We start from the raw sequence: 18684 nt of genomic DNA, 5'->3' as shown, positions 1-18684 counted from the left end.
CTCCACATTTTATCTCTGAACGCTGCGACCATAAGCTGAAAGTTCTTGTAACGCGATGTCGAACTGATGTGTTCCGTAATTCCTTTTTTCCTCACACTTCTTTACTTTGGAATAGTCTTCCTAAGAGCATAGCACAATGTAAAACAGGTAAACATTTTCAGTCTTTCCTGGCGTCCAATTTGTCGTAGTAGCTTTCCACCCTTTTAAACCTGTTTCTCGCACTCACATTTTCAGTGTTGTTCTTTTTATTGTTAAACAAATGTGCTTTACTGTGTACTTTCGGTATTGTAACATGCTCATTTTAGGTATTTTTTTCCGTTATTGCCCCCCCTGCTATAATGCCCCTGGGCGCTGCAGGTACTTGTATAAATAAATAAATAAATAAATAAAAAGCGGAGAGCACTCGTCGCCAAGGCGTCTGTCACGCTCCCCATCGCCGTACAATGCCCGACTTGCGTCGCCGGGCCGCAGTTGCGTGCAAGGACGGTCTCCTAGCCCCCGTAGGGGAAACTAAGGGCAGCAACCTTTGGAGGTGAGGTTGCTCAACGGCGAAAAGACGAAGATCCTCCGCCGCCGACGACCACTAACTACGACTTAACCATTTCATCGCCGCTCCACACGACGACATCGACGACAACACGACCAGAGTGCAAGCAGACACCACCGCCCAGCGAAGTAACAACGGTATGCCCAGGCCATGACCTGAAGAAACGACGGAGCCGAGATCGGACACTAAGGCCCACGTGCAATGCGAGGACGCGAATAAGTGACCTTGAAGTTGATATCGACGGTCGCAGAGTCACTGCCCTTGTTGACACCGGAGCTGACTATTCAGTCATCAGTAGCCTCCCATCTCAGGAAAGTTACAACCGCTTCGGATGGCCCGCTGATTCGCACCGCAGGTGGCAACCTGATTACTCCATCGGGACGGTGTACTGCAAGAATAACTGTAAATGGGCGTACTTACCCCACCAGTTTTGTGGTCTTGCAGCAGTGCTCCCGCGACGTGATTTTAGGCATGGACTTCCTAAATGAAAATAGGGCTATCATCGACCTCCGATCCAAGCTCGTCAAGCTCTCTGCAGACAAAGCCATACCTGCGACGACGACTTCGACGCAACACGTCGCTCTAAACGTCCTCGACGGAGAATTGACCGTGCCGCCACGATCAAGCGTGGCCGTCAGTGTAGGTAGCACAGACATCGAAACTGCTGAAGGCATCGTCGAAGGAAATATCCAATTGCTCTTGGAACGAGGTATCGGCATCGCAAGAGGCATTGCGAAAATCCGGAGAGGACTAGCCCAGGTGCTGGTAACAAACTTCACTGAAGAATACCGGCATCTCAACAAGGGCACGACCATCGCTTTTCTCGACGAATTAGCAGACCTCAAAGACGTATTCGCCCTCCACGATCAACCACTGGAAGACGCACCGGACCAATTCCGTCAGCCCACATTTGACATCAACCCAGTATTGACCCACAGCAGGAAAAACCAGATTCGCAGTCTTCTTCGAAACTACAGGGAGTGCTTCTCGTCATCATCAAAGGTACGACAAACACCACTGGCCAAGCACCGCATTATAACGGACGAACACGACCGACCTCTGCACCAAAGCCCTTATCGTGTATCGCCGCGAGAACGGCAGGCCATTCGCAATCAAGTTGAGGAAATGCTGCGTGATGACGTAATCCAGCCATCGAACAGCCCCTGGGCGGCACCAGTCGTTTTGGTCAAGAAGAAAGACAGCACACTTCGCTTCTGCGTTGATTACCGCCGCTTGAATAGCATAACGAAGAAGGATGTCTACCCGCTTCCCCGCATCGACGACACTCTCGACCGGCTCTGCAATGCAAGGTACTTCTCATCGATGGACCTGAAGAGCGGATATTGGCAAATTGAGGTCGACGAAAGAGATCGAGAGAAGACCGCATTCATCACACCGGACGGCCTTCATGAGTTAAGGTGATGCCATTTGGCCTCTGCTCCGCACCAGCCGCGTTTCAACGAGTAATGGACACAGTCTTGGCAGGCTTGAAGTGGCAAATTTGTTTGGTATATTTGGACGACGTTGTTGTCTTCTCGTCAACCTTTGAAGACCACCTCAAACGACTACAGACAGTGTTGGAAGCCATCAAGTCATCGGGGCTAACACTAAAAGCAGAGAAGTGTCACTTCGCCTACGAAGAACTCCGGTTCCTAGGTTACATAGTTAGCAAGAACGGTATTCGCCCAGACCCGGAGAAAACATCTGCAATCGCACAATTCCCACCGCCTGCAGACAAAGCTGTGCGCCGATTTCTTGGGCTGTGCGCTTATTATCGACGATTTGTCAGAAACTTTTCGCGGATCGCCGAACCGTTGACGCAGCTTACAAAGGCTGACGTACCTTTTAAATGGGAAGCGCCGCAAGGAGAAGCCTTCGACGAACTCAAGCGCCGCCTGCAATGCCCTCCTGTACTTAGCCACTTTGATGAAAACGCCGAGATCTAAATTCATACCGACGCGAGCAGTGTGGGCCTAGGAGCCGTTCTCGTCCAGAAGAGTGCCGGACAGGAGAAAGTAATCGCCTACGCTAGCAGGTCACTCACAAAAGCCGAAGCCAATTACTCGACGACTGAGAAGGAGTGCCTTGCAATCATCTGGGCCACTTCTAAGTTTCGTCCATACCTATACGGCCGACCATTCAAGGTGGTAAGCGACCATCACGCGCTCTGCTGGCTGGCTAATTTGAAAGATCCCTCCGGCCGCCTTGCCAGATGGAGCCTACGACTTCAAGAATTTAACATGACTGTAGTCTATAAGTCGGGCTGAAAGCATTCCGACGCAGACTGCTTATCCCGCGCTCCCGTCGATGCTCCCCCGAAGGACGACGACGCCTTTTTGGGACCGGTAAGCGCCAGCAGTTTCGCAGAACAACAGCGATCAGACCCTGAGCTGAAAGCGCTAGCCGATTACTTGGAAGGAAAGACCGCTTCCCCTCCTGGTGTGTTCAGGCGACATTTATCATCATTCACGTTAAGCAATGGCCTCCTCGTGAAGAACTTCGCACCCAACAAAACCGCGCAGCTTCTCGTAGTGCCCAAAACCCTCCGGCAAGAGATTCTGCAGGGGTTACACGATGAGCCCACAGCAGGCCACCTGGGATTTGCGCGCACGTTGCATCGAATCCAGGAGAAGTACTACTGGCCGCGACTGCCTGCCGAAGTTGCCCACTACGTGAAGACGTGTCGTGAGTGCCAACGACGCAAGACGCCGCCGATCAGACCAGCAGGACTACTAAACCCGATTCCGCCCCCAATCATGCCCTTTCAACAAATTGGGATGAATCTCCTTGGCCCCTTTCCATCTTCGTCTATGGGTAACAAGTGGATCATCGTGGCCACTGACTACCTTACCGGTTACGCCGAAGTAAAAGCACTGCCCAATGGTACCGCGGCAGAAGTCGCCAAATTTTTTGTCGAACAAATTCTCTTGCGACACGGCGCCCCAGAAGTGCTCATCACGGACCGGGGAACGGCGTTTACGGCAGAGTTGACGCAAGCCATCCTGGAATACAGTCACACAAGCCATCGACGAACAACTGCGTACCATCCCCAGACCAATGGCCTTACGGAGCGCCTGAACAAACCGATCGCGGACATGATCGCTATGTACGTCGACGCTGAACACAAGACCTGGGACGCCATCTTGCCGTACGTGATCTTCGCGTATAACACGGCAATCCAGTAGACGACAAGAGCGACCCCGTTCAAGCTTGTGTACGGTAGGGAGCCCACGACGACGCTCGACGCAATGCTACCGCACGTAACCAACGAGGACAACCTCGACGTCGCCGCCTACCTGCAGCGTGCAGAGGAAGCTCGACGACTCGCACGGCTGCGTATTAAAGACCAACAGCGCACCGACAGCCGACGATACAACTTACGACGACGCCACGCAGAGTACAATCCAGGGGACCAAGTGTGGGTTTGGACACCAAATCGCCGTCGTGGACTTAGTGAAAAGTTGTTGCGTCGATACTTTGGGCCGTACAAAATCATTCGCCGCGTCGGACCACTGGACTATGAAGTCATTCCCGACGGAACATCAGCATCACAACGGCGACGCGCACGCCCAGAAATTGTACATGTTCTACGACTGAAGCCTTATTACGCACGTTAAACAATCTGTGGTGTTTAAACTTCGCAGTGTTTATGTTTAAGTTGCTTTGTTTTGGAACATCGAGGCGATGTTTTTTTAAGGGGGCAGTAATGCCGCGAAACCTTCAAAACAGTATTTGTTGTTTTTTGACGGCCGCTGGCATACAGGCTTATCACTCTGATTCTGGACCGCGTATCGGTTCCGTAATCTTTGTTTGTTAATGCTCGATGTCGCGAGTCACACCCTTATCAGTTTTGTTGTAGCACAAGATGCACCGAGATCTGTATCGAAGGTTCCGGCCACTCGGGTGTCTTTCCACAATGTTCCAGCCCGTGCTGGTAGCTGTTTGCGACGTTATCTAGATTGTTCTGTGCAGCCTTTAAATTGAGCGTTGCCGAGTGTGACGAGCATTCTTTGTTCGACGATCGACGAGCAGGTTTGTTTCTATTGCCGCCGCCGAGTTGCTTAGTTCTTTTGCGGGCGCAAGTCAGCCCAAATAAACAGTTCCTTTAGTGCAATCATCGACCCTTCAATTGTGTCGTCGACCTCGTCACCACTACGTGACACTATAAAATTAGATTGCTATGGGATCCGAGGCGTTACGTTGGATCTTATCAGGAGTTACTTATCGTTTCGGCTTCAGTTTGTTAAGATAGACGGTGTTACTTCAAATCAACTTGATATTAAACTAGGTGTCCCGCAATGGTCGATACTAGGCCCGTTACTTTTCCTCTTATATGTGAATGACATCACGGAATTAAAAACAACACCCACAGTAACCATGTTTGCTGACGACACAAGTCTATTTTTTACTGATAGGACACTGCACGACATCGAACAATCAGCAAATTGTTATCTGGACGAACTATCCGCGTGGTTGCACAGAACAAACTTCAACTCAGTGCAGTAAAAACAAAGTTCATGGTATTTAAGCCGATCAATAAGTACGAAAAAAAAATTCATCTAGAATACAGAGGACAAAACTTACAGCAAGTGAGTGTGCAGAGGTTTCTTGGGGTATGGTTTAGTGAAGACTTGTCTTGGACTCCTCATGTCTATCACCTACTCTCTGAACTCGCAAAGTCTGTCGGATGTCTCAGAAAAATAGCTTCCCTTCTACCTTTCTGGCTAAAACAATCACTCTATTACTCCCTGTTCTATTCCAAACTTTTGTATGGTATTCTAGTCTTGGGAACGACGACAAATGGGAACTATCACAGGCTACAAATGCTGCAAAAGCGTGTCCTCCGAATTTTCGTAAACCTCACCGCTCCTATTAGATTGTTACCAACGCAACCACCTTTTCCTACCTTTGATGTTTTACCAGCAAATAAAGTCTATTTATGGGTACTGGCACAGCAAATCTATAAAAAGAAACTCCACACTATGTACATGCCTGTCTTGGTGCCATATGATATTCGTAACCCCAAACGGAGAACCAAAAAAGTTAGAACAAACTATGGAAAGCAAGATTTTGAATATCAGGTAATAGACATGCTAAATCGGTATGTTTCTATTTTGAATTTCTGTTTGCCGACAAAGGCGTTCAAAGGGCAAATCCGGGCAATTTTGTTTTCTGTTGACAATGTACAGTAACGTTGATAAATCTATGTTTTCTTTATGCCAATATGAACTTTTTCTATGTTTGTGTGACATGAGCAAATGTTCAATGTAAAGAATGAAATCAAATTAAGCTGCCCCAGTCCATAGTGGTTGAAAGAATAGAGCCATGCTGTATGAATGTATGCGTGCATTTTTTGTTTTTATTATTTTTTTCCCCTTGGCTTCTATGTTCATATTTATGTATTGTACCAGCTTTCTGATGTACTGCTATAGACTGCTTAGTTTGTTACGGGGGCAGAGACCTCGTCAGGCAATCATGCCTTTTGTCCCTGCCACCCGCAGGAGGAGTGATTTCCTGCAAATAAAAAAAAATAAATGAATGAATGAGTGAATTAATGAATGAATGAATGAATGCATAATGAGAGACCGGAAAGCATGGCGTGATATGGGCGATGGGGTCACGAAGAGTCGGACAAGACTGAACGACTGAACTGACGACTCTAGCCAATTTCCAGTCTAGGGGCAATGTTGCTGATGTTATTGATGCTTGAAATATAACAACGAGGAATCTGGCTATGGCCTTAGCATAACGACGGAGGAAGGCATTCGGAATATTATCAGGCCCTGACGAAGATTTAACCTTTAGTCGCAGAATCATATTTAGAACGCCCTGATATGAGATATGAAGATCAGGAACATGTGATGGACTCTCACGTTGAAGATCGGATGAATCAGAAAAGACGGCACTAAAGTGAGTATTAAAATGATGTGGGATAAGCTCGGGGTCGTCAATCATAGTACCATTGTCTAAAATTCGTTCAGCCTGTTTCTTTCGGTCGCTTAAATAGTTCCAAACTTTTGGGGGGTCATTTTGAATAAAACTAGGCAGAGTTTTATTGAAGTGAAAACTTTTCGCTTGGAGAATATCCTGCGATAAGGTACGTCGAATGTCACTCAGACCGTCACATGATGAACCTTTCTTTCTTCTTAGGCGTTTAGATTTTCTTATGAGATGTATTGTTTTTCTTGTTATCTATGACATGTACTTTGCAGCTTTTTTTATTTATTTATTTATTACAAGTGCCTGCAGCGCCCGAAGGCATTATTGCAGGGGGGGAGATGACAAGTAATCTTGCTGGGAATGCCAGTGATAAAATACATAAAAATGAAGAAAATAACACGACACAAGTGATAATGCAGAATGAAAAACATGCATCTAAAGGGGGCAACTGCGCGACGAACAAAGAGATGAAAACACTCAAAAAAAAAAAGAAAACACATGCAAGAGAACTGGGCGCCATGTCACACATCCGATAAAAAAGCCCGAAATAAATTTTCAGTGCAACACTCAGTGATGCCAGCTGGCAGCCGGTTCCACTCATTGATCATCAGTGGAAAAAACGAGGTTTTTATCCCAAAGAGCATGAACATTGTTTTCGCTATCGAAGTTATCGAACTGGGTATTAAGGTGATCTAATACTGCAATATCATCAGCATGCGTGTAATCTTTAACTGTTATCAGCGCAGATGTATCCGAAGACTTTTTGACATTCAGAGGAAATAGGACCGCGACCATGTGATGATCAGATATGCCCTGTTCTACAGACCTTCACAATCAGCAATGCAACAAGGAACAAAAACAAGGTCTAAGAGTGACGATGAGGAATCGGTGACACGCGTTGGTTCAGCAAAACTTGTACAAGATTATGATAAAACAAAATGTCGAACATAAGACTAGAATTGTTAGTAAAATCGGAGCCTGATTGTAAGCGGTCCCAGTCTATAGATGGAAGGTTGGAATCGCCAGCTAAAATGATTTTATATTTCTGGTAATCAGCCATATGCGTTTTTAGTTCAGATAAGAAATCAGGTGCCGGATCTGGTGGCCTGTATACAGCATACAGTAAAAAAAATGGCCAAAAAATATTAATTTTCAGGCAAACACATTCGCTAGATTGAACTCGTGGTAAGACGGAAGCCTCAATATCAGATTCAGAGAATACCTCAGATTACTGAGGTATTCTCCATCTACCCTTATTCCAAACTGCTCCCATTCCAAGTCTCTGATTACTTCCTCTGAACAAGCTGTGATTAGTACTGGGGAGATTGTGTCTCCTTGCCTAACACCTGTGTTTATGGGAATTTTGTTACTTTCTTTAAGGAGGAGTATGGTTGCTGTGCAGCCACTATATATATCTTCCAGCACTTTCACGTACGGCTCGTCTAACCCCTGATTTCGCAATGCCTGCATCACCGCCGAGGTTTCAACTCAGTCAAATGCTTTTTCGTAATCAATGGATGCTATGTATAAGGGTTGGTTATATTCGGAGCATTTTTCTATCACCTGATTTATGGTATGGATATGATCGATAGTAGAGTACCGTTTCCGAAACCCTGCTTGATCCTTTGCTTGATTGCAGTCTAAGGTTGTGCTGATTCTATTAGCGATTACCTTAGTAAATACCTTATACGTAACAGACAGCAAGCTGATTGGTCTGTAATTTTTAAGGTCCTTAGAGTGCCCTTTCTTGTGAATGAGGATAATGTTTGCATTCTTCCGTGCTTCCGGTACCGTCGATGACACCAGGCACTGCGTATACAGGGTGGCCAGTTTTCTAGCACGATATCGCCCCCGTGCTTCAGCAAATCTCTAGTTATTTGATCCTCTCCAGCTGATTTCCCCCTTTTCATAGTTTCTAGTGCTTTCTTGACCTCATCCTTCGTCAGTAGTGGAACGTCTGACTGTTTTTCTCTACCGCCAATCTCATTACGGTTCTGACTACTTTGGCTACTGTAGAGATCGGTATAGAACTCCTCGGCTACTTTGACTATCTTTTCCATATTAGTGATGACGATGCCCGCCTTATCCCTTATCGCATACATCCGGTTTTTGCCTATGCCCAATTTCTTCTTTACCGCTTCAAGGCTTCCCTCGTTCTTTACAGCATGCTCAATTTTCTCCATGTTATACTTCCGTATATCGGCCTTATTGATTAGCTTATTGCGCTTATTGATTAGCTTAGATATCTCGGCCAATTCGATCTGGTCTGTTGGATTGGAAGCTCTCATACTCTGGCGTTTCTTAATCAAATCTTTCGTCTCCTTAGACAGCTTACCGGTATCCTCTCTAACTATTCTACCGCCTACTTCTACCGCGCACTCAGTAATGATATCTCTGAAATTATTGTTCCTTGCCTCTAGGGTAATGTCGCCATCCTCAGTTAGAGCTGAATACCTATTCTGTAGCGAGATCCTGAACTCTTCTGCCCTCCCCCTCACCGCTAATTCGTTGATGGGTTTCTTGCTTACTAATCTGTCGCGTTCCTTCTTCAGATTTAGGCTAATTCGGGACCTCACCACCCTGTGGTCACTGCAACGCACTTTCCCGATTACCTCTATATCTTGCATAATGGCGGGGGTTGAACACATAATGAAGTCGATTTCATTTTTAGTCTCTCCGTTAGGACTTTTCCATGTCCATTTCCTGTTCTTCCGTTTGCTGAAGAAGGTATTCATGATTCCCGATTACCTCTATATCTTGCATAATGGCGGGGGTTGAACACATTATGACGTTGATTTCATTTTTGTCTCTTCGTTAGCACTTTTCCATGTCTATTTCCTGTTCTTCCCTTTGCTGAAGAAGGTATTCATGACTCCTTTATCACGCCCCGCTTAGCACAGAAGCTTCCTTTGATATCTTTGTCTTATACAGAGCACTTGTGTTCCTTAATTGGCTGTTGTCCTCAACTGGTTGGCACTGTATGTTCAGGAAGGCATTCTTATCTCTCCTTGCTATTTTCTGAAAATCCGCATTGAGAACCTTGTATCTTTCTCTTTCCCCCATAACTTTTGCCCTCCTCCTTTCCTCAGCTATTTACAAAGCCTCTTCAGATAACCAGTTTGCTTTCCTGCATTTCTTTTGCTTTGAAACTACTTTAGTAGCAACGTCTTGTATTATATCACGAACATCAGTCCACATCTCTTCGGGCTCTTTGTCTTCTAGATCTAATTCTTGAAATCCATTCCTCACTTCCACAGCATATTCTAATGAAATTTGATCCAGATCATACCTGAAAGGCCTTCTAGTTTTCCGCGTTTTCCTCAACCGAAGCCTAATTTTGGCAACAAGAAGCTGATGATCGGTGCCACAATCGCCCCAGGCCTCGTTTTTACTGCTTGTATAGCGCTTCTCCATCTCTGCCAGCAAAGAATATAATCGATCTGATTCCTGTACAGACCATCCGGTGAAGTCCATGTGTACAGGCGCCTCTTGTGCTGTTGAAAATTAGTATTCGCTATGTTCAGGTTGTTTTCTTGACAAAACTCTACTAGCCTCTGCCCAGCTTCATTTGGCTCGCCAAGACCGAACTTGCCTATAATTCCGGATATTTCTTCACTCACGACCTTAGCATTCCAGTCTCCTATGAGAAAAACGACGTCTGATGATGAATGCGGTTTAAAAGGCATTGTAGGTCCGCATAAAATCTCTCAACGTCAGCTTCCTCAGCAGTAGTGGTCGGTGCATAGACTTGGATAACTGTTATGTTGAAAGGGTGACCTTGGATCCGAAGTGAAATCATTCGGTCGTTTTTGGGGTTGTACCCTAGCACTGCTTTGCGCATTCTTCTGTTTACTATGAGAGCGACCCCATTTCATCACTTGGATTCGTGCCCACAATAAAAGACATTCCGATCCACTTGAGCTCGCTGATGCCCAAGATATCAATGTTCAATATGTCCATTTCTCGCTTGACTACATCCATTTTACATTGCGTCATAGATCTTACATTCCATGTTGCTATGTGATATATCTCCTTGCAACATCGGACTTTCCGGTCGCTTCCCGACACATCCACAACTGAGCGTCCTTTTGGCTTTAGCAAAGCCGCTTCATTCGCCCTGGAGCTACTAGGAATCGCCCTCTGTTCATCCCCAGTAACATGTGGGACGCCTTCCAACTTGGGGGCTCATCTTCCGGCGCCATATCATTATTGGTATTGTGACTGGTCATAGGGTTTTCTTGGCAGGAAATACTGGAGTGGGTTGCCATTACCTTCTCCAGTGAATCACATTTTGTCAGAACTCTCTGCCGTGACCTCTCTATCTTGGGTGGCCCTACACAGCAGAGCTCACGACTTCAACGAGTTTCGCAAGCCCCTCCGCCACGACAAGGCAGTTATCCATGAATAACAGTAAGTGTCTGCTATAAAATATTGCATGGAAATGTACAAAATATTTCTGAAAAACACTGTTTTAACAGCATATATATGTTGCTGGTTCTAATTGTACCCTTGATATTGTCACAAGCAATAGGGCTAGACGTGCCTAAAAAGACCGGGAGAAGCTGTACCAGCAGCCAGCGTTCCGCACAGAGCTCGCCAGAAGACTTCACCATCTTTTTCTCCCAGGCGCCACCTAAGAATCTCGAAACAACCAGGTGGCATTACTCCCCCTCCTAAAAAAAACGAAAGCAGAGGCTGATCGCGAGCAATGGGCGAAGCCAGAGAAAACAAAAGGATAAGCACAACAATCAAATAGAAAATGGAAGCGGGGTAAAGTGTCCTACATGGCAATCAAACAAGCGCATAGTACATTGCGCATTACCGCGTGAAATTCGGCTTCATGCTAACAACGTGCACCACTTCGGAGCGTGGTTGGCGACGAAAGGGCTGCACAGTACCCGCTGGAAGAACTTCGTATGTCACTTCCGTGACACGGCGCAGAACTTCGTAAGCTCCAAAGTAACGCGACATAAGTTTTTCAGACAAGCCGGGGTGGCGCACTGGTGTCCACACCCAAACTTGCTCTCCGGGTTGGCATGTGACGTGCCGATAATGAAGGTTGTAGCGACGCGTATCAAAACCCTGCTGTTGCTAAATGTGAATGCGGGAAGTTGACGTGCTTCCTTGCCGCGCTGAGCAAACTGTTCGGCGTCTGGCTTGAGAACATGATCATCAGTGCAAAACGGAAGCATGGCATCCAACATCGTCTGAACGTCACGTCTACAGAGCAGGCGAAAGTTGTAAAACGCGTCGTCTCTTGGATAGCAGTGTTGTAGGCACATGTGACGTACGGGATAATCTCGTCCCAGGTCTTGTGCTGAGAGTCTATGCACATTTCAACCATATCTGCGATCGCATTACTGAGACTCTCCGTGAGGCCATTCATCTGTGGATGATAGGCAGTGGTTTTACGATGGCTCGTGTGAGTGAGCTCTAATACGTACACGATTTGCTGCATAAAAAAACTGGGCGATCTCAGATGACGTGCCACGCTGCACCGATGGGGTTCCGCATACCGTGTGAGATAGTCGGTCGCGACTATAATTCATTTGTTACCGACCGATGTTAGCGGAAATGGGCCGAGAAGGTCGATACCGATTTGACCAAATGGAGTCTGGGGTGGCGCAATAGGTTGGAGCAAACCCGCTGGCTTGAGAGGCGTTGCCTTTTGACGTTGGCACGCACGACAACCTCTGACGAAGCAATGAACGGCGTCAATAGGTTTAGGCCAATAATAGGCTTGACGAACTCGGGAGAGTGTGCGTGCAAAGCCCAAGTGGCCAGAGGTGGGCTCATCATGACAAGCAAAAAGGATATCGGCACGGATGTAGGTCGGCAGTACGAGGAGGTACGCTCGATCAACAGGGCTGGATGTTTGCTTGAATAGAACGCCATTCCGGAGACAGAAAGCAGACAGTTTACGAGCAAATTGGCGAGGGATATCAGCAGCTCGACCTTCCAGGTGATCAATGACAGGTTGAAGGTCCGGGTCACCTCGCTGTCGGGTCATTACGTCTGAAGCACTCACCAGTCCAAGAAAACCGCTCTCGTCGTCCGTGCTCTCATCGACTAAACCGACGGGTGCGAGCGACAGCGCGTCAGCATGTTCGTGCTTCTGGCCAGATTTATACATAATGGCGTACTCAAATTCTTGGTGGCGGAGGCTCCATCGCGCTAGGCGCCCCGATGGGTCGCGGAGGTTGGCCAGCCATCACAAAGAATGATGGTCGGTGACCACTTTAAAAGGGCGGCCATAGTGGTAAGGCCTAAATTTCATCGTTGCCAACACAACTGCAAGGCATTCCTTCTCCGTAGTGAAATAGTTTGTCTCGGCGCGGGATAGCGTGCGGCTGGCATACGCGAGTACCTTTTCGACGCCTTCTTGGTGTTGAACCAGTACAGCGCCGAGGCCGATATTGCTGGCGTCGGTGTGGACTTCGGTGTCAGCGTCTTCATGAAAGTGGGCAAGAACAGGGCTCGTTTGCAGTCGTCTGCGCAGCTCCGAAAAAGCCTCTTGTTGCTCGGCGCCCCACACGAACTGTGTATCATCGCGCGTGAGGCGAGTCAGGGGGGCGGAAACCTTGAAAAAATCGGCGATGAAGCGGCGGTAGTACGCGCAGAGACCCAGGAAGCGTTTCAAACCTCTCTTGGTTGCAGGAACGGGAAATATGGCGACAGAAGAAGTCTTGTCGGGGTCTGGACTCACGCCCGTGGCGCTCACGGCATCACCGAGAAACTTCAACTCTTTGTATGCCAAAGTAATATTTATCTGGCTTGAGTGTTAACTCAGCTGACCGGAGGGCGTCTAACAATGTGCGCAGACGTTGAAGGTGTTCGGCAAAGGTTTCAGAGAACACGACGACATCATCGAGGTAAACTAAACAAATTTGCCATTTGAGGCCAGCGAGGCCCGTGTCCATCATGCGCTGTAAAGTAGCCGGCGCTGAACATAGGCCGAAAGGCAGCACTTAAGCTCGTACAGACCGTCTGTGGTGACAAAAGCCGCTTTTTCGCGGTCCCGCTCCCCGACCTCAATCTGCCAGTACCCGCTCTTCAGGTCCAATGAGGAGTACTGGGCGCAACGTAGTCTGTCGAGCGAGTCGTCGATACGAGGCAGCGGGTAAACGTCTTTTTAGTGATGTTCAATTTTCTATAATCAACAGAGAAGCGAAGGGTGCCATCTTTTTTCTTTACCAGCGCAACAAGGGACGACAATGTGCTGTTGGAGGGTGGAATGCCACCATCACAAAGCATCTCCTGAACCTGTCTGAATCGCTTCACGTTCCGTAGTTGAGATGCGGTACGGCTGCTGGCATATAGGCCGGGCATCGTCGTGCGTAATTATGCGGTGCTTCACAAGAGGCCGCAAAACAAGCGGGGTATTCTAGGAGGAGAGAACGGAGTTCCCGTTGCTGTGTTTTCAAGGGATGTGTACAAACATCAAGGCGATGAACGGATGGGCACACGTTTTCAACTGCACCGAAAGTAAAACATTCAGAGACATCCGCTAAGCAGTCGGCAAATGCGATTGCAGTAGCACGGAAAAGATGACGGGGTTCGTTCGTGAAGTTAGTCACCAGGAGCTCTGATCGGCCGTTACGGAGGTAGATAAGACCACGCTGAGATGATGCTATGGGTGAGCAAAAGGGAGGGATTGCCCTCAGCGACCGCCGTCCTTTCACGTAGTTCGTCGCAGGTAACAGTGACAAAAACACTGGAACGTGGCGTAATAGAAACGTTCTCAGCGGCAATTCGAAGGGCGTCGCGGCGGTCCTGGCGATTCTCGGTGGCAGTATCAGGAGCTTTCTCGGTCGAAAATGTCACGGTACGCTTCCGGAGATCGATAATGGCTCCTATTCCCGGAGAAATTCCACACCAAGGATACAGTCGTGGGAACAGTCAGTTATCATGAGGCAGCTGACAACAAACGTGGAGTTGCGAATTTGGACTCTCACCGTCCACTGACCACTCGGAGTCACGAAATGTCCGCCAGCGGTGCGAATCTGCTTGCCAGACCATGCCGTCATTACATTAGGATGCGCCGCTAGGTTTCCAATCAAAATCGAAAAATCAGCGCCAGTGTCTAGCAGTGCGCTAACATTACAGCTATCGAGGAACACAAGTATATCTGTTTTCATGTGTACGAACTGTCGAAAGGGGCGGTCAAGTCAACGTCGCTCACAGGTTGGGTTGTCGGCGGGTCTTCCTCGCGACGACTGCAAGCGGGCTCGCCCCGGAGGTCGCTGTCTTTAGTTTTTCCGACGCGGACTAGGTGACCGTCGCTGCGCCATCTAGGAGGAGCTGGGCTGCGACGATGGTCTACGTGGAGACAGAGAGCGTGACGATCGCCGGGAAGTTGGCGCCATGCCCTGCGGGGATACGTAGTCCTCAATCTCACGAGGTCGTAGGCCGAGTGGAGGGTGACGCATTATCATGGGAAATCCGTGCAGTCGCAGGTCTCGATAGGAGCACTGGCGATACAGATGAGCTGGTTCCACGCAATGGAAGCACGGGCGCTGGCGATTTGGGGCGCGCCACAGGTCCGCCTTCCGCTGGGGTGGTCGTCGGTTGTCCATGTACGACTCAGTTTGTGCAGAGTAGAGTGAGCCTTGGGCGGGTGGCTGTAATGGCGTCGTAGTAGGCGCAGGGCGTTGCAACATATCTGCATACGTTGGACGATGGTACTCCGCGGGAATAGGCGGCGGATCAGCAGATGGTACCGAAGGCATCAGTGCTTGACGCTCTTCGCGGACAATGCCAGCTATAGAGCCTACCATCGGCTGGGGAGCATCGGAAAGCACCTAGAACTCTTCGCATAAAACAGAGCGGATGATGTCCCGAAAATTCCGGGTGGCCCCGAAGGCCGAAACCGGCTCCGCAACCGGTCTGTCGTAGGTGGTAGACCACTGCTGAGCATCCGCTCGATTGTGACAGCTTCCGAAAGAAACCCAGCAACCGTGCTCGGTGGATAACACACGAGACCAGCAAATAGTTGTTCTTTAACGCCGTGCATGACGTGGCGCACCTTTTTGTCTTCGGGCATTCCCGGGTCTGATCGTCGGAAGAGCCGGGTCATGTCCTTCACATATGTGCTTATAGTCTCATTCGGCATCTGTATACGAAACTGTAAGGCCCTTTCTGCACGTTCTCGCCGATCCGCGCTGGTATAGGTCTCAATGATGCGTCGGCAGAACTCGCGCCATGATGTTAGGGCGACTTCTCGGTTCTCGTACCACGTACGAGCTCCATTTTCCAGGCTGAAGAAGCCGCTTCTAAGCTTGGCGGCGTCGTCCCACTGATTGAATGAGGCGGCCCGTTCGAACTGGACGAGCCAGTCTTCAACGTCTTCGGTTTGACTGCCGTGGAAGGGCTGAGGCTTTCGTGGGTTCTGCAAAGTGTAGCAAGCAGGAGCTTGCATGGCAAGTCGAGGGGCGGTTGCGGTGCTCAACTCCAACGGTCTATGCTCAGGGGGCAGGCCTTGATTCCTCCGGCTAGCACGTTGCACAGGGGTGTCGACTGGCATACAAGTTGAGTCCTGGGCATGCGGAGGTGCGCAGGACAAGTACCGGGATCGATACGCAGAGCCGACACCAAAATATGTCACGGCCAATAGGGCTAGACGTGCCTAAAAAGACAGGGAGAAGCTGTACCAGCAGCCAGCGTTCCGCAAAGAGCGCGCGAGCAGACTTCACCGTCTTTTCTCCTAGGCGCCACCTTAGAATCTCAGGAACACCAGGTGACAATAATATACTAATTTTTCTAGCGTGGCAGAGCGTTCTGGGCTTGCCGTACCTCCGCCCCGGGTCGATCCAGTACTGCACTGCTTCCGGGACAGGCTAAGCGACTCCCCGTTGTTGGAGGAAGGACAATCGCAATTCTAAGGTGATACCAACTAACATTTTTCACCCGAGCTCGCTGCTTTCTGTATGCTTCACACAGCAATCCTTCCATTGTCGCTGTCTTATTGCATTGTTGGGCGCCTCCTGCTCGAAGTGACAATTGGGGTTACTTTTCCGCGCATTATTGCATGTGGGTCAATTGTTCGTGTTGCTAGGGAATGGTTTTATTAAGAATCCCCTCTGAGGGATGTGTCGTCATCTGGTAATCATAGAACAAGTGCTAGTACAGTAAATGGTTTACCGCCGCTGTTTCTGCAACAGCCGAAAAGTGGCGCCACTTGGGCACATATTTTGAATAGGATCGAACCGCAGGGACAGCCGGACAGGTGGGTCAACAGGAACACTCCCTTGATGGGGCTGGGACAGGTAGGTCCCCGCCGCTAGCGGCGGGGGAATGCCTGCCACAGAATTTTTATCTGTTGTAGGCCGTCATTGCACCCGCCACCGCTTCGGAGGTGGACGACGGCTGTTTCTGCGGTTCGCGTCTTCCTCTCCCTCTTCCTTTTCTTTCTCTATTTTCTCTTCTGTCTGCACGAGGCAGCGGAGGTGGCTCAGTTACAGAGCCAGTAGCAGGCCCGTGCATTTTCTTTTCCTTTTTCCTACAGCCACAACAAACAACAGGTAGGTCAACGCCGCATGCGGCGTTGGCTAGCCTGCCACCGAAGTTTATTCTGTTGTAGGCCGTCATTGCACCCGCCACCGCTGCGGTGATGGACAACGGTTGTTGTTGCGGAGTGCGTTTTTATCTCCTTCTTCCTTTTCTTTCTTCTCTATTTTCTCTTCTGTCTGCACGAGGCAGCGGAGGTGGCTCAGCTCAGTCCTGTGCATTTTCTTTTCCTTCTTCCTACAGCCACAACAACAACGCCAGATTATCGCTTCTCAGCCTTTTGACTAAGATCAAAGTATAGTACTGGACCTACGGGGCAGTATAACTCTGCCTTTGGCCAAGTATAGCGCTTTGATCGATGCTAGGAGTCGGGACTCTACTAAAGGTCTCGGTTCTTAAAACCAGCTTTTAACCATTTCCTTTCCGGCAATGCTTGGGTCCCCCTTGCCCATCTATGATTGGGTGCCCTGAACGGCTGGCGTGGGGGAGCGGTGCTCCGGCTCGGACCTTCACGTCACGACACTGCCCGATCGGCTGATTTCTTGTGCGGCTGGGTATTTTGTATGCCAATGCAATAGCGATGAGTCTCCCATTTGCATCGACATTCCGAAGACTTGGTCAAACTAGCGATCCCCCCCCCCCCCTCCACTTATGGATGCTCCACTCTAGAGGAGCCCTTGACCATTTTCTCGTTCCAATGTCCCAATCATTGTGAAAAGCCACCTCTGTTCTTAACAGCTTAATATCTGTTATGGGTTCTAATTGTACCCATGATATTAAACTGATATTTTAGCGCGGCGGAGCGTTCGGGGTTTTTCTCACCTCCGCCACGGGTCGACACGCTAATGCACTACTTCCAGGACCGTTATTTAGGGAACAGCGCAAAGTACGGGACACAGACGCAAGAAAGCACAAACACAAAGCGCTGACTATCAACTGAGGTTTTGTAAAAAGGCAGGAATGATGCAGCGAAGAGAACAGGGAGTGGAACAACGATAAAGGTGCTGAGTCACCTGCCGTCGGAAGATAGTCACGACGATAAGTTAAACATTTGCTAGTGGATGAAATTGTGGGGAAAAACAGCCATCGATGGAACACAAGATAAACAATAGATTAGCAAAAATGGAAGATGAAAAGGAAATGATAGCGGTAAAATGTATAAAACGCAAAAGTTAAAAATCAAAATTGTGGTGAAAACAGCCATCGATGGAACATAAGATAAACAATGGATTAACAATAATGAGAGATGAATATAGATAGCGGTAAAATCTATAAAAGGTAAAAAGTAAACGTCAAGGAGTAGAGGGCCTCAGTGAGAATAAAACACACTAAAACAAATTGAAACCGAATGGCAGAAGGAATTGTAAGCTCCCAAAGGGGGTATATTCTTAAAAATCTTTAAAAGTATAGCATTTTGAGGAGTAATATGCATACGGGTGAAGAAACAATTAAAACCAGCAAAATTGTAAATACAGCAAAGAGCCGGGCGATGAACAAGAAAACACTAAGAAAGGAAAGGGAACCATCACAACGCATGCCCGGAGGCACTTAGGAATTTCATTTCTTTCTCCAATAAACAGATTGATGGTGTGCTAACACAGTGGTCCTTGGCACGATGGATTTTTATAGCTTCAATTATCTACCTAGATATATGATCTCGTCCGTTGCCGATAATCGAACAATTATGTAAT

The 18684-nt window shown here is 48.3% G+C and overlaps 1 pseudogene; it reads left to right on the top strand.

Annotated features, from left to right (window-relative positions):
* Nucleotides 1-17698: 17698 nt before the first annotated feature.
* On the top strand, nt 17699-17865 carry LOC146171041 (U2 spliceosomal RNA; annotated as a pseudogene).
* Nucleotides 17866-18684: the final 819 nt, after the last annotated feature.

Source organism: Amblyomma maculatum, unplaced genomic scaffold (assembly GCF_055883805.1).
Source record: "Amblyomma maculatum isolate TAMU_Amacu unplaced genomic scaffold, ASM5588380v1 scaffold_23, whole genome shotgun sequence".
NCBI lineage: Eukaryota > Metazoa > Arthropoda > Arachnida > Ixodida > Ixodidae > Amblyomma > Amblyomma maculatum.
This window is presented reverse-complemented; position numbering and strand designations above follow the sequence as displayed.